The 12,411-nt window shown below is 41.0% G+C and overlaps 1 long non-coding RNA gene across 1 annotated transcript in view; it reads right to left on the minus strand.

The window, feature by feature from the left end:
- Positions 1–1,748: 1,748 nt before the first annotated feature.
- LOC123379701 overlaps positions 1,749–12,411 on the minus strand; it is a 30,321-nt gene continuing 19,658 nt past the window's right edge. The window contains exon 2 of the long non-coding RNA XR_006584554.1: positions 1,749–1,994. This is a non-coding gene — a long non-coding RNA (uncharacterized LOC123379701). The remainder of the gene's footprint in view (positions 1,995–12,411) is intronic.

The following is a 12,411-nucleotide window of genomic DNA, read 5'->3' on the forward strand; positions in this document are numbered from 1 at the left end:
TGGAACTGAACTAGTTCAGGACGTAAAAGCTGTTCAGGGAGACTGGACAGGTGATGGGAAATGGGACACCCTGTGGGTGGGGGCGGGAGAGAAAAAAGGGGAGGGGGGCTGCAAACAGAAAGCTTCTCTGGCTGAATGCCCAGAGAATCAGGGTCTTTCTCAGCTGGGATCTAATCCGCTTGGCCTCTGGACAGGATTTTTTGGGTGACTGGTTTTCCCCCGGGCCCTGCTCACTAGTGTCTGACCCTCGGTGCAGGGAATCAGCAGTGGATTACATGCAGAACCCAGTGCCCAGATTTACCAGCATATCAGTCCACCCCTACAATGCACACCATACCTTCATTAGCTCTTTTCCTCTTTTCTTATTTTTCTTAGATGTCAATGCCTTCTTTCTTTCCTTTTTTTCTTAAAAAAAAAAAAAACAGCCCTCATACTCCATCTCCTCTGGCGAACTCATGGGAAGCCCACCCCTTCCGAAGACCCAACCCCTTTCCCATAAGCCATCCTCTCACACGTCACTTGAATCCTGACCTCAGGTTCCAGGAGCGCAATGCTTTTTCTGTTCTTAAGCCAAATGCCATTATGGAAACATTAGACCTGTTGGCTGAGCAAGAATTTTATGGATCCCTTCAAAATAAGCATATGTTTGTCTTTTAATAACTGTCAGTTCGCCCAATTTCATAAAGGGAGCTGAAAGCCATAAGGAGCAGGAGCAATTCCAAAATATACTCTTCAGGTAGGACTGTGCGGACAACCTTTACCTACTTTTCAAACACCAGGCACCATAAGCATTTTTTTTAAAGAGGAGAAACAAATTAAATCATATGCATTTTGCTGCGGGCCCCAAGCTGGAATAGAAGCCCCACACAGCGTGTGGGAGTCCTTGCCCTCTCCCAAAGCCTTTCCCTGCAGTCTAACAAAACTCTCCTCGGTGAAGCAGGAGCCTGAACTTATCCAGTTCAGGAGATCAGGTGGCAAGAGCTTCACTAAAGCCATCGACTGGAGAATACTTGTTTCAATAGCATTTTCTATAGCTTTCTGTCTGGTTTCTCACACATCTTCAATGACACCTAAAAAGCTTTGTTGAAGCGAAATGTGTTTGTCTGTGCCTGGGTGACTCAAATTGCTTCTCTTCCTTGCCAGGAAATTCCGATTTCTGACAAGAAATGCCCACATAAAGTCCCACATGGCAGAAAAGCAAAGCCTAACTGACACAGAGACTTCCAGAGCATTAAACACTGACTGCTTAAATTTAAAAAAAAGAGAGAGAGAAATAAAGAAAAGAAAGAAAAAACTAAAATAAAAGCTTACTCTGCTTACCTACTCAGTGTGCCACTTTTTTTTTTAATTTTTAAAAAATGTTTATTTAGTTTTGAGAAACTGACAGAAACAGAGCGTGAGCGGAGGAGGAGCAGAGAGAGAGGGAGACACAGAATTCGAAGCAAGCTCCAGGCTCTGAGCTGTCAGCACAGAGACCAATGTGGGGCTTGAACCACAAACCATGAGAAAATGACCTGAGCCAAAGTCGGATGCTCAATTGACTGAGCCACCCGGGCACCACAGTGTGCCACTTTCAGAGACAGAGAGATACTAGGCACTGAGCCGCCCTTGGCCATCAGGGCACCAGTCCGCATGATCATTTTTGTGTCTCACTTTCAACATACTACCAACTGAACCATTGCTACCTCCTGGCAAATCTGAGTTCAACATCCCTCAGCCCCGGTGTCCTTTAAAGCCAGCGGACTTACCTAATGATTGGATGCTGATGCTTCACCTCTCCCAGGCTGGGGCATCATACACAAGGGGATCCAGGGGTGTATCCGCCACCCTCAGCTGGGAAGCTGTCTGCTTTCACCTGCAGAGCTGCCTCAGGTCCAGGCATGCCCCCCACTGCCCAGCCTCTAGCTGCCCAGCAGCAGGAGAATCACCAGGTGAGTGGTCAGGTACAGGAGGTTTGCTATGTGATTGCTTCATGCCGCAGACCACTTCCTGTCCTGAGTTGGAAGAATGAAGGAGGGTTTTTTTTAGGAAACACAGATTTTTCAACAAAATTCCTTTTCGATGTGTGTACAAGAAGGTGCATTGCAATGTTATCTGTAAGAGGAAATAACTGAGAAAAAATGCTTGCCAAGTGGTGACTGAAATAAATTATGGTACAATAGTTCCCTCGTGCCCTTATAAGCCAGGAGTATGTTCCAAGACCCCCAGTGGATGCCTGAAACTACCTATACATACATACTCTAATAAAGTTTAATTTATAAATTAGGCACAGTGAGAGATTAGCAACAATGATAATAATAGAACAATTATGACAATATACTGTAATACAGTTATGTGACAGGCACCTGGCTGGCTCAGTCAGTAGAGCATGTGACTCTTGATCTCGGGGTTATGAGTTCAAGCCCCATGTTGGACATAGAGCTTACTTAAAAAAAAAAAGTTATGTGAAGTGGTTTGTCTCTCTCAAAATACCTTATTGTCCATACTTACTATTCTTCTGGTGATGATGTGAGATGATAAAATGCCTATCTAATGAGATGAAGTGAGGTGAATGATGTAGGCCTTGTGATGTAGTGTTACATATGTCAGAAGGATCGTCTGCTTCCACATGGCAGCTGACTTCAGATAACCGAAACCACACAAAGCAAAACCTTGGATTAGGGGACCTACTGTATTTCCATAACGTGGAATTAAAGAGAAGAAAATCTATATTTGCTGCTGTGAAAAAGGTCTCAAAGATATACTGCTGGGTGAGGGGAAGAAAGCAAGTTGCAGATAGTATTTGTGATAAGGTCCAAGTTGTGTTTATTTTTGTATACGCTGAGAAAAATGTCTAGAGTGATTCACAAGAAATTTGGGACTGTGGAGGCTCTGGGGAGAACTGGGAAGGAGAAATAATCTTACTTTTTTGGCACTTCTTGGATTTTCTTCTTTACCCTCTTTATGTACATGGTATTTTTACAATTAAAAGAGGTTTGTTTTTTTTTTTTAATTCCTTTCTTGCCTAATGAAAAATATTTTTTTCAGCTAGCCCGGAGCTTCCAACAAACAAGATTTGTCCATTAACAATCAAGCTGCAGTGGATGACTTTGTAAAGAGAAACTCAATATCCCACAAAAGTATATTAAATAGTGGACAATAGACAAACTATGGAAAGAGCTCAACTGTCCGTTGACTGATGAATGGATAAAAAAGATGTTGTATATGTGTGCATGTATATGTACATACATACACATACACACACACACACACACACACACACAGTGGAATATTATTCAGCCATAAAAATATGAAATCTTGCCATCTGCAAAGATGTGGATAGAGCTAGAGTGTATTATGCTAAGTGAAATAAGTTACTCAGAAGAAGGTAAATATCATATGATTTCACTCATATATGGAATTGAAGAAACAAAACAGATGAACTTAGGGGAAGGGAAAAAAGAGAGAGAGAGAGAGAGGGAAGCCATAAGAGACTCTTAACTACAGAGAACAAACTGAAGGTTGCTGGAGGGGAGGTAGGTAGGGGGATGGGCTAAATGGGGGATGGGCACTAAGGAGGGCACTTGTGATGAGCACCGGGTGTTATATGTAAGTGATGAATCACTAAATTCTACTCCTGAAATCAATTTTACCATATATGTTAACTAACTACAATTTCAATAAAAACTTTGGGGGAAAAATATTGAACAGTAGAACTCAGGGAGTCCGGGGGAGGGAGATGTTTTCAGAAGATAGATTCTGATACTGCCCCAAGTTGAGAAACACTGAATGAACATACTGCATTTTTATTTTTATAATTTTATATGCCAGAAAATTTCAGCATATAAGGTAGAGAAAACACTACAATGAACCCTCATGTACCCAAACCTAAGCTTCATTAAATAACATAGCTAATCTGTTTCATACCTAAACAATCCCTTAGTCTTTCCACCTTCCAAACATCATGTCATCTTATCTGAGGGTATGTATTCTGTTAAGAACGCTCTCTTTTTTAAACATTACCATCATACTATTAAAATAAATTTTAAGAAATTATCCATAATGCCTTTATACCATTAAATATCTACTAGTATTCAAATTTCCAAACAAAATCTATATATTGTATTTGGTTGCTATGTCCATTATGTCCACTTTAATTTATAAGTTTCTCTCCCTCTGTTTTTCCCTTGCAATCTATTTGTTGAAGAAACCAAGTCATTTGTCCTATAGAATTTCCCACATTCCGGACTTTGCTGATTATATGCCTGTGGTGTTTTTGAGTGTGCTCTTCTGTCCTTCTGTTTCCTGTAAATTGGTAGTTAGATCTAGACTTGTCTGATTATGGTCTAGTTCTTCAGCAATAATATATAATGCCCTAAGGGCGCCTGGGTGGCTAAGTTGGTTAAGTGTCTGGCTCTTGGTTTCAACTCAGGTCATGATCTAACAGTTCATGGGATCAAGCTCCATGTTGGGCTCTGTGCTGACAGTGTGGAACCTGCTTGGGATTCTCTCTCCCTCTCTCTCTCTCTCTGCCCCTCCCCTGCTTGTACTCTTGGTCTCACTCCCTCTCAAAATGAATAAATATACATTCAAAAATTTTAAAAAATATATATATATAATGTCTTGTGTCTTTGAATTGTGTCCCCCTAAAAGATATGTTGGAGTCCTAACCCCCATGCCTGTGGATATAATCGGTTAAAATGAGGCCCACCCTAATCCAGCCTTTATAAAAGGAGGAACACTTATTTTTTAAAAAATTTTGTTTAATGTTTATTTATTTTTGAGAGAGAGAGAGACAGACAGACAGGGCACGAGCAGAGGAGGGGCAGAGAGAGACACAGAATCCAAAGCAGGCTCCAGGCTCTGAGCTGTCAGCAGAGCCGGACGTGGGGATCGAACCCATAAACTGTGAGATCATGACCTGAGCCAAAGTCGGGCACTCAAACGACTGAGCCACCCAGGCACCCCTAAGAGGAGGAACATTTAAACACAGACTCAAGAAGATGGCTTTGTGACCACAGAGGCAGAAATTGGAGTATTGCATCTACAAGTCAAGGAATGCCAAAGATTGCTGGAAAATAACAAAAGCTAAAAGAGGAAAGGAAGGATCCTCTCCTAGAGTCTCAGAGGCAACATGGTCCCGCCAATACCTAGATTTTGGACTTCTCCAGAACTGGGAACCAGTAAATTTTTGTTTTAAGCCACCAGTTTGTGGTACTTCGTTATGGCCACCCTAGGAAATGAATATACTCATCATTGTCTAGAACCATTATTTCTTTAAAGGCTTTGAGGATGGTGATATTCCCTCTAGACCTTCCTATAAAAAGAAACATCTCCTCTCCTACTATTTGGTTACCCTGAAGTTTACTTTACATGGAAAGGTATATTCTTTCTCTTTATTCACCTGTCTTCAGAACAATAAGGTGGTTCTCGAGCATCATACAAAAGTGACAATGGCAATATTTTTTCTTTCTATCATTATGAACTTGTGAATTTTCAACATGATTCATGTGTTTTAATCTTTTTTAGTTTTTCTTACTCATGTTTAAATGGTCCAATTTGTGTCACTGAAAGCCTTGATAAGTTGACTTCTGAGTCCTTTTGACATAATCCCAGAAATTCTGGGTACGTGGGATGCTCCAGGCTCATCATATATATTCCTTCCTCGGACCAGAACCACTCACTTCCCCAAGGAGCCCTGGGTCCATTTAGTGAGAAATGCTATTTGAATACTGTGAGCTGGCACTAGGGGCATGCATTGCATTTGATTGCTCATTGTTTCTGGGACTTTTTAATGGACAGAGCTAGGAAATAGATTTCTCAAAATAAGAAAAGTGTATCATAAGTTCATACCAATACTTTTTATTCAAATTTAAGACTATAAAATGTTTACTAAATTTTTAATACATTTTTCCATTGAAGTATAATTAATATACAGTGTTATATTAGTTTCAGATATATAATATAGTGATTCAACAATTCTATATATTACTCAGTGCTTGTCACAATAAATGTACTCTTAATCCCCTTTATCTATTTAATCCATCCCCCTACCCACCTCCCTTCTCTGTATTTAAGAGTCTGTTCTTTTGTCTCTTTTTTGTTTCGTTTCTTAAATTCCACATAAGAGTGAAATCATATGGTATTTGTCTCTGTTTGACTTATTTTACTTAGTGTTATACTTTCTAGGTCCATCCATATTCTTTATATATAAAGAAGAAAGATCTCATTATTATGGCTGAATAATATTCTATTGTATATATACCATATCTACTTCATTCATTCATCTATAGATGGACAGTTGAGTTGCTTCCGTACCTTGACCATTGTAAATAATGCTTCAATAAGCACGGGGGTGCATGTATCTTTTTGAATCAGTAATTTTGTTCTCTTTAGGTAAATACCCAGCATTGGCATTACTGGATATTATGGTATTCCTAATTTTTTGAGCAATCTCCATACTGTTTTCCACAGTGGCTGCACCAATTTGCATTCCCACCAACAGTGCAGAAAGGGTTCCTTTTTCTGCACATCCTCGCCAACACTTGCTATTTCTTAACTTTTTGACTCTAGTCATTCTAGGAGGTGTGAGGTGATATCTCATTGTAGTTTGGATTTGCATTTCCCAGATGATTAGTGATGTTGAGCACGTTTTCATGTGCCTGTTGACCATCTGTATGTCTTCTTTGAAAAAATGTCTGTTCAGGTCCTCTGCCTATTTTTAATCAGGTTATCTGGGTTTTTGTTTTTGTTTTGGGGGTTGAATTATTTTAGTTCTTTATAGTTTGGGGGCATTAACCCCTTATCAGGTATATCATTTTCAAATACCTTCTCCATTCACTAAGCTCCCTTGTTTTCTTGATGGTTTCCTTCACTGTACAAATGGTTATTTTGTAGTCCCCATAGTTTATTTTTGCTTTTGTTTCTCTTGCCTAGGGAGACATAATTAGAAAAATGTTGCTACAGCCTATGTCAAAGAAATTACTATTTATGTTTTCTTCTAGGAGTTTTATGGTTTCAGGTCTCACATTTAGGTCTTTGATCCATTTTAAGTTTATTTTTGTGTATGGTGTAAGAAAGTGGTCCAGTTTCATTCTTTTGCATGTAGCTATACAATTTTCCCAATGCCATTTGTTGCAAAGATTGTCTTTTCCCTAGTGTGTGCTCTTGTCTCTTTGTCATACATTAATTGACCATATAATTGTGGGTTTATTTCTGAGCTCTCTGTTCTGTTCCATTGACCTATGTGTCTAATTTTGTGCCAGTACCATACTGTTTTGATTACTGTAGCTTTGTCATATATCTTGAAAACTGGGATTATACCTCCAGCTTTGTTCTTCTTTCTAATAGCTTTAGCTATTTGGAGTCTTTTATAGTTCCATACAAATTTTAAGATGATTTGTGCTCTGTGACAAATACTGTTGGTATTTTGATAGGGATTGCATTAAATCTGTATATAGCATGGGGTAGTATGAATATTTTAACAATAATGATTCTCCCAAGCCATGAACATGAAATGGAATATCTTCCCATTTGTATCATATTCTATTTCTTTCATCAATGTTTTATAGTTTTCAGAGTACAGGTCTTTCACCTCCTTGGTTAAGTTTATTTCTAGAAGGTTTTCTGTAGATGGAATTTTTGTCATAGGAAAGTTTCAGGGAAAAAGTAATGTTACTGTTACAATGGGACCCATAAATTACCCATGATTATGAGCTTATTTATCTTAGACTCAATTAAACCATGAAACAAAACCATGGAGTCACCAGAACCATTGAGAGGCTGGCTTCTCTTGGATTCTGGGACCTCTCACCTCCAGGAGCTAGGTCCCTTGGTAACCCTCACCCTCACCGCACACCCAGATCTGGACTCAAGCTTATGACGTTTGGTCAAAAATGACCCAGCCTTTCCATTTCGAGGCCTTTCACTGTTTTCCTCAAGCAGCAGGTCAGGTGGCCTGTAGGGGGGGAAAGTTCCAGTAAGTCAGCCTGACTGGTGTGAAGCAGCCTATAGCAAGTGGAGTGGGTTTCTTGGTGATGAAGAGCTGGGTGGCTGGGGACAGAGCAGCTGCCTCTAGGGGCTGTGGTTCATTCATATGTCTGTTGAACACCCAGCGTGTCCTGGGCACTGCACAGCTACTATTTAGGACAAGATAAAACATGCAGTTAATAGTTACTGTGGGGCAGGCATTTGGCTAAGCATTTTAGCTATGTGGCCTCATCCTAAAGTCACCCTAAATACTACTACTCTCTTTGCAATAAGGAAACTGATCCTCAAATGGGCTAATTAGCTTGCTCAGGATCATACAACTAGTAGTATTGGAACTATGATTCCAACCTGGTTGTTTTTGGCCATAGCTTTAGCTTTATCCACTTCTCCCATGTCCTGCCAAGCTTCTAGCCACCTGGCACTTCTGGTTCCTCCAGTAGGCCCCATTCCTCAGTCTCGGGAACTTTCCTAAATACATTCTTTTTCCCAACCTTTCCTTGCTCAGCTAAATCCTACCCATCCCTCAGTTTATACTCAGATATCATTCCTTAAGGGAAGCCTTTCTGAAGTTGGCTCCTTCCCTATTGTCCTTATCATACTATCATATAATCACATTAATTATCAACCCTCCCACAAATTCTGGCTCTTAGGAAGAGGAGAGTGTTTGATTGTTTCAGTTATTAAAAAACCTCCAGCTTTGGTATGGAGTCATGGTAGGGACCCAATTTTCTGACTCTGATCTCAGGTTCTGATATCTTGGTCAACATCAAAAAAAGGAGGTTAGGAGGAAGGGCAAGAAGGGGAGAGGGAGTGGTCAAAGCAAGCAGTGGAATTTCTAGCAATCAGATTTAGTTGTATAAAACTGAGAGAGACACTGTGGGCACTGACTTTTAGGCAATTCACTTTTTTTTCCTTCTTGGAGGCATGGTGAAGAGAAATTACCCAATGGTTAACAGAAGCATTGTAGGAACAACTTCTGAGAAATGAAATCCTGCAGGGCCATGTGTACGCCAGGAGGCGAGTGTGCTCTGTTCACCACTTTCATCCATCTAGTCATTCATTCATTTGTTCACAAATATTTACTAAGCTCTGCTCGTGTCAGGCACTGCTCTAGGCTCAACAGAATAGGGCAGAGAACAAAAGGAAGCCCTTGATCTCTTGGGGCTTACATTCTAGAAGGGAAGATAGTTAACTAATAAACAAATACAGAACGTGTCAGGGGACATAAGTGGAATTAAGAAAAAGAAATCATTCCCTTGGTTGCCTTTTGTTGATTATTTCCTTTGCTGTGCAGAAGCTTTTTATCTTGATGAGGTCCCAATAGTTCATTTTTGTTTTTATTTCCCTTGCCCCCAGAGACATGTCAAGTAAGACGTTGCTGTGGCTGAGGTCAAAGAGGTTGCTGCCTGTACTCTCCTCTAGGATTTTGATGGTTTCCTGTCTCACATTTAGGTCTTTCATCCATTTTGAATTTATTTTTGTGTATGGTGTAAGAAAGTGGTCCAGCTTCATTCTTCTGCATGTTGTTGTCCAGTTCTCCCAACACCATTTGCTGAAGAGACTCTCTTTTTTTCCATTGGATACTCTTTCCTGCTTTGTCAAAGACTAGTTGGCCATATATTTGTGGGTCCAATTCTGGGTTCTCTATTCTATTCCATTGGTTTATGTGTCTGTTTTTGTGCCAATACCATACTGTCCTGATTATTACAGCTTTGTAATACAGCTTAAAGTCCAGAATTGTGATGCCTGCAGCTTTGGTTTTCTTTTTTAACATTACTTTGGCTATTCAGGGTCTTTTCTGGTTCCATACAAATTCTGGTATTGTTTGTTCTAGCTCTGTGAAGAATGCTGGTGTCATTTTGATAGGGGTTCCATTGAATATGTAGATTTCTTTGGGTAGTATAGACATTTTAACAATATTTGTTCTTCTGATCTATGAGCATGGATGTTTTACCGTTTCTATGTGTCTTCTTCAATTTCTTCCATAAGCTTTCTATAGTTTTCAGCGTACAGATCCTTTACCTCTTTGGTTAGGTTTATTCCTAGATATCTTAAAGTTTTTGGTGCCACTGCAAAAGAGACTCTTAGATACAGAGAACAAACTGAGGGCTGCTGGAGGGGAGGTGGGTGGGGGAATGGGTTAAATGGATGATGGGCATTAAGGAGGGCACTTATTGGGATGAGCACTGGGTGACATGTTAGGGATGAATCACTGGGTTCTACTCCTGAAGTTAAGACTACATTGTACATTAACTAACTTGAATTTAAATTTAAATAAATAAATAAATAAATAGATAGATAGATAGATAGATAGATAGATAGATAGTTAAAAAAGAAGAAGAAAAAGAAATCGGGGTAAGATGATTGCAAGTAACAAGAAGGGCTGTTTGGGTGCAGGGCTCAGAGAAGGCCCCTCTTTGAGAGGAACCTGGGTGAAGAGCGGGGTGCTGCACAGATACCCGGGGGAAGGGTGTCCCAGGGTTGTATTAGTCATACCAACAGAATGTCATTCGAAACCTGAGCCTCCTCCTTCAGCCCTTTTAACTGCTTAGTATTGAATTCATCCAGGAAATGAGGACAAACTTACCAATGTCTGTACATGCACTCTGCTAAAGCTTTTTCCACCAAGGCAATGGCTTATGGCAGCTGTGCTATCCATCTCCCAGCCTGCAGTGTCACCAGGCTTCTCCTGCAGGCTCCTCTCCCTCCTCCCCTGGCCCCAGGACAGGAACCACCCTACCCCAGCGTCTCATTCAGAATTTGGGGCCAACTCATCCTGGGGTGACTCAGGTTCCTGCCACCCTCAGCCTCCACCCTAAAGGCAAACCCCGCAGGGCAATGCCTTCTCTGCTCTCAACCTCACATTGTTTTCACCATCCTTTCCACTAATATCACACCCCTACTGCTCCTGAACTCCCTCCAGCCCTTCGCTGTAGGTCCCCTGTGGCCCACACCCTGGACCTCCACCTTTCCCCCCAGTGCTCTCTGATCCTCTGTGAGGGCCCCTCCCAGCCTCCCTTTACTACCTTCTCCAGGGCAGTCTGCTCATTGTCCCACATCCAGGGGACCCCAAATGGACCAGCTGTCCTAACTCTCCTGGTGCTTTGCAACATCCACTGATTCTGAAGCCTCTTTTCCTCTGTGCTTTTCCTCATCGATGCCCCTATCAAATCCTGGGTCTCCCATAATAGTTATTGAGGAATTGGCTCATAGTGTTCCTCCCACTCCAGCACTTACAACCACCTTGGGGAATCTGGCTGAAGAGTCTCTTAAAACCCTGGCCTCACAATTTCTTGGCTTCTTCAAATGCAGTGACCTTCATCTGTTCCCTACTTGGCCACCCACAGCAATCAAGCTGTCCAAAGCACAGAGACCACAAAAGAAAATAAAGATGGACCAACAGGAAGCAAAGAGAAAGCAAAACCAAAATGGCGGGAGCCAGGATTTTCTCTAGAAACGGTGAGGACGCTCAGAATTCCCTTTTGAGGGTGGATTTGACATGCTTTATGGATGATTTCACTTGGTTTAAAAATGTACATGGTTTGGTCAGAAATGAGAGCATTCTGGCTAATAAAACTTTTTTTGTTTAAAGAAAATGAGTCATGCATACATTATTAAACATACAAACAAGAATAAATTATACTGAAACCGCAATGAATATCACTTAACCCTTATCTGCTGAGTAATGCCATCCCTCACATTTACATAGTGCTTTTGCACATTTTATTTCATTTTATCTGAAAACAGTCCTGTCCAGGCTCCCCCGTATGATCCTTCAGTGACTCAGACTCGTTCAGGAATCTGGATATCAGTGCATTGTATCAACTGAGGCACTTCCTATAGGAAGGGAAAGGCTGCCAGCATGCACTGGGCTGTGGAGTGGAGGAGACAGCCCAGTGCTGCAGGGCCCAGCTGACTAAAGCTTTTGCCCCTAGTCTGATGGGTCTGTGCCAGGGGTCAGCAAACTCTCTGCAGAGAGGCAGAAACTAAGACAATGCAAAGGAAATAGCATGGCTATGTCTCAGTAAAACTTTCTTTACGGACACTGAAATTTGAATTTCAGTTAATTTTCACACATCATGAAATATTACTTTTATTTTGATTTTTTCAACTATTTACAAACGTGAAAAACATTCTTAGTTAATGGGCCGTTATAGAAACAGCTAGTGAGCTGGATTTGGCCCATGGGCCCCAGTTTGCTGACCCCTGTCCTGTGCCAATATACCTATAAGGAACTTGACAGCTGGCATTCTGTTCACAGACTAATAGTGAGAACAACAGCTGCCATTTTGAACACTTTATTCATGCCAAATACTACGGAAATATTTTACATACTATCATGCAAGTTATTATGTTATCCCCACTTCACAGATGATAAAAACAGGGCTCCCAGAGAAAAATCTGCCTGAGATCATGCCACCAGTAAGGTTAGAGGGTTCCTCA

This window comes from Felis catus, chromosome C1 (assembly GCF_018350175.1).
Source record: "Felis catus isolate Fca126 chromosome C1, F.catus_Fca126_mat1.0, whole genome shotgun sequence".
Lineage (NCBI taxonomy): Eukaryota > Metazoa > Chordata > Mammalia > Carnivora > Felidae > Felis > Felis catus.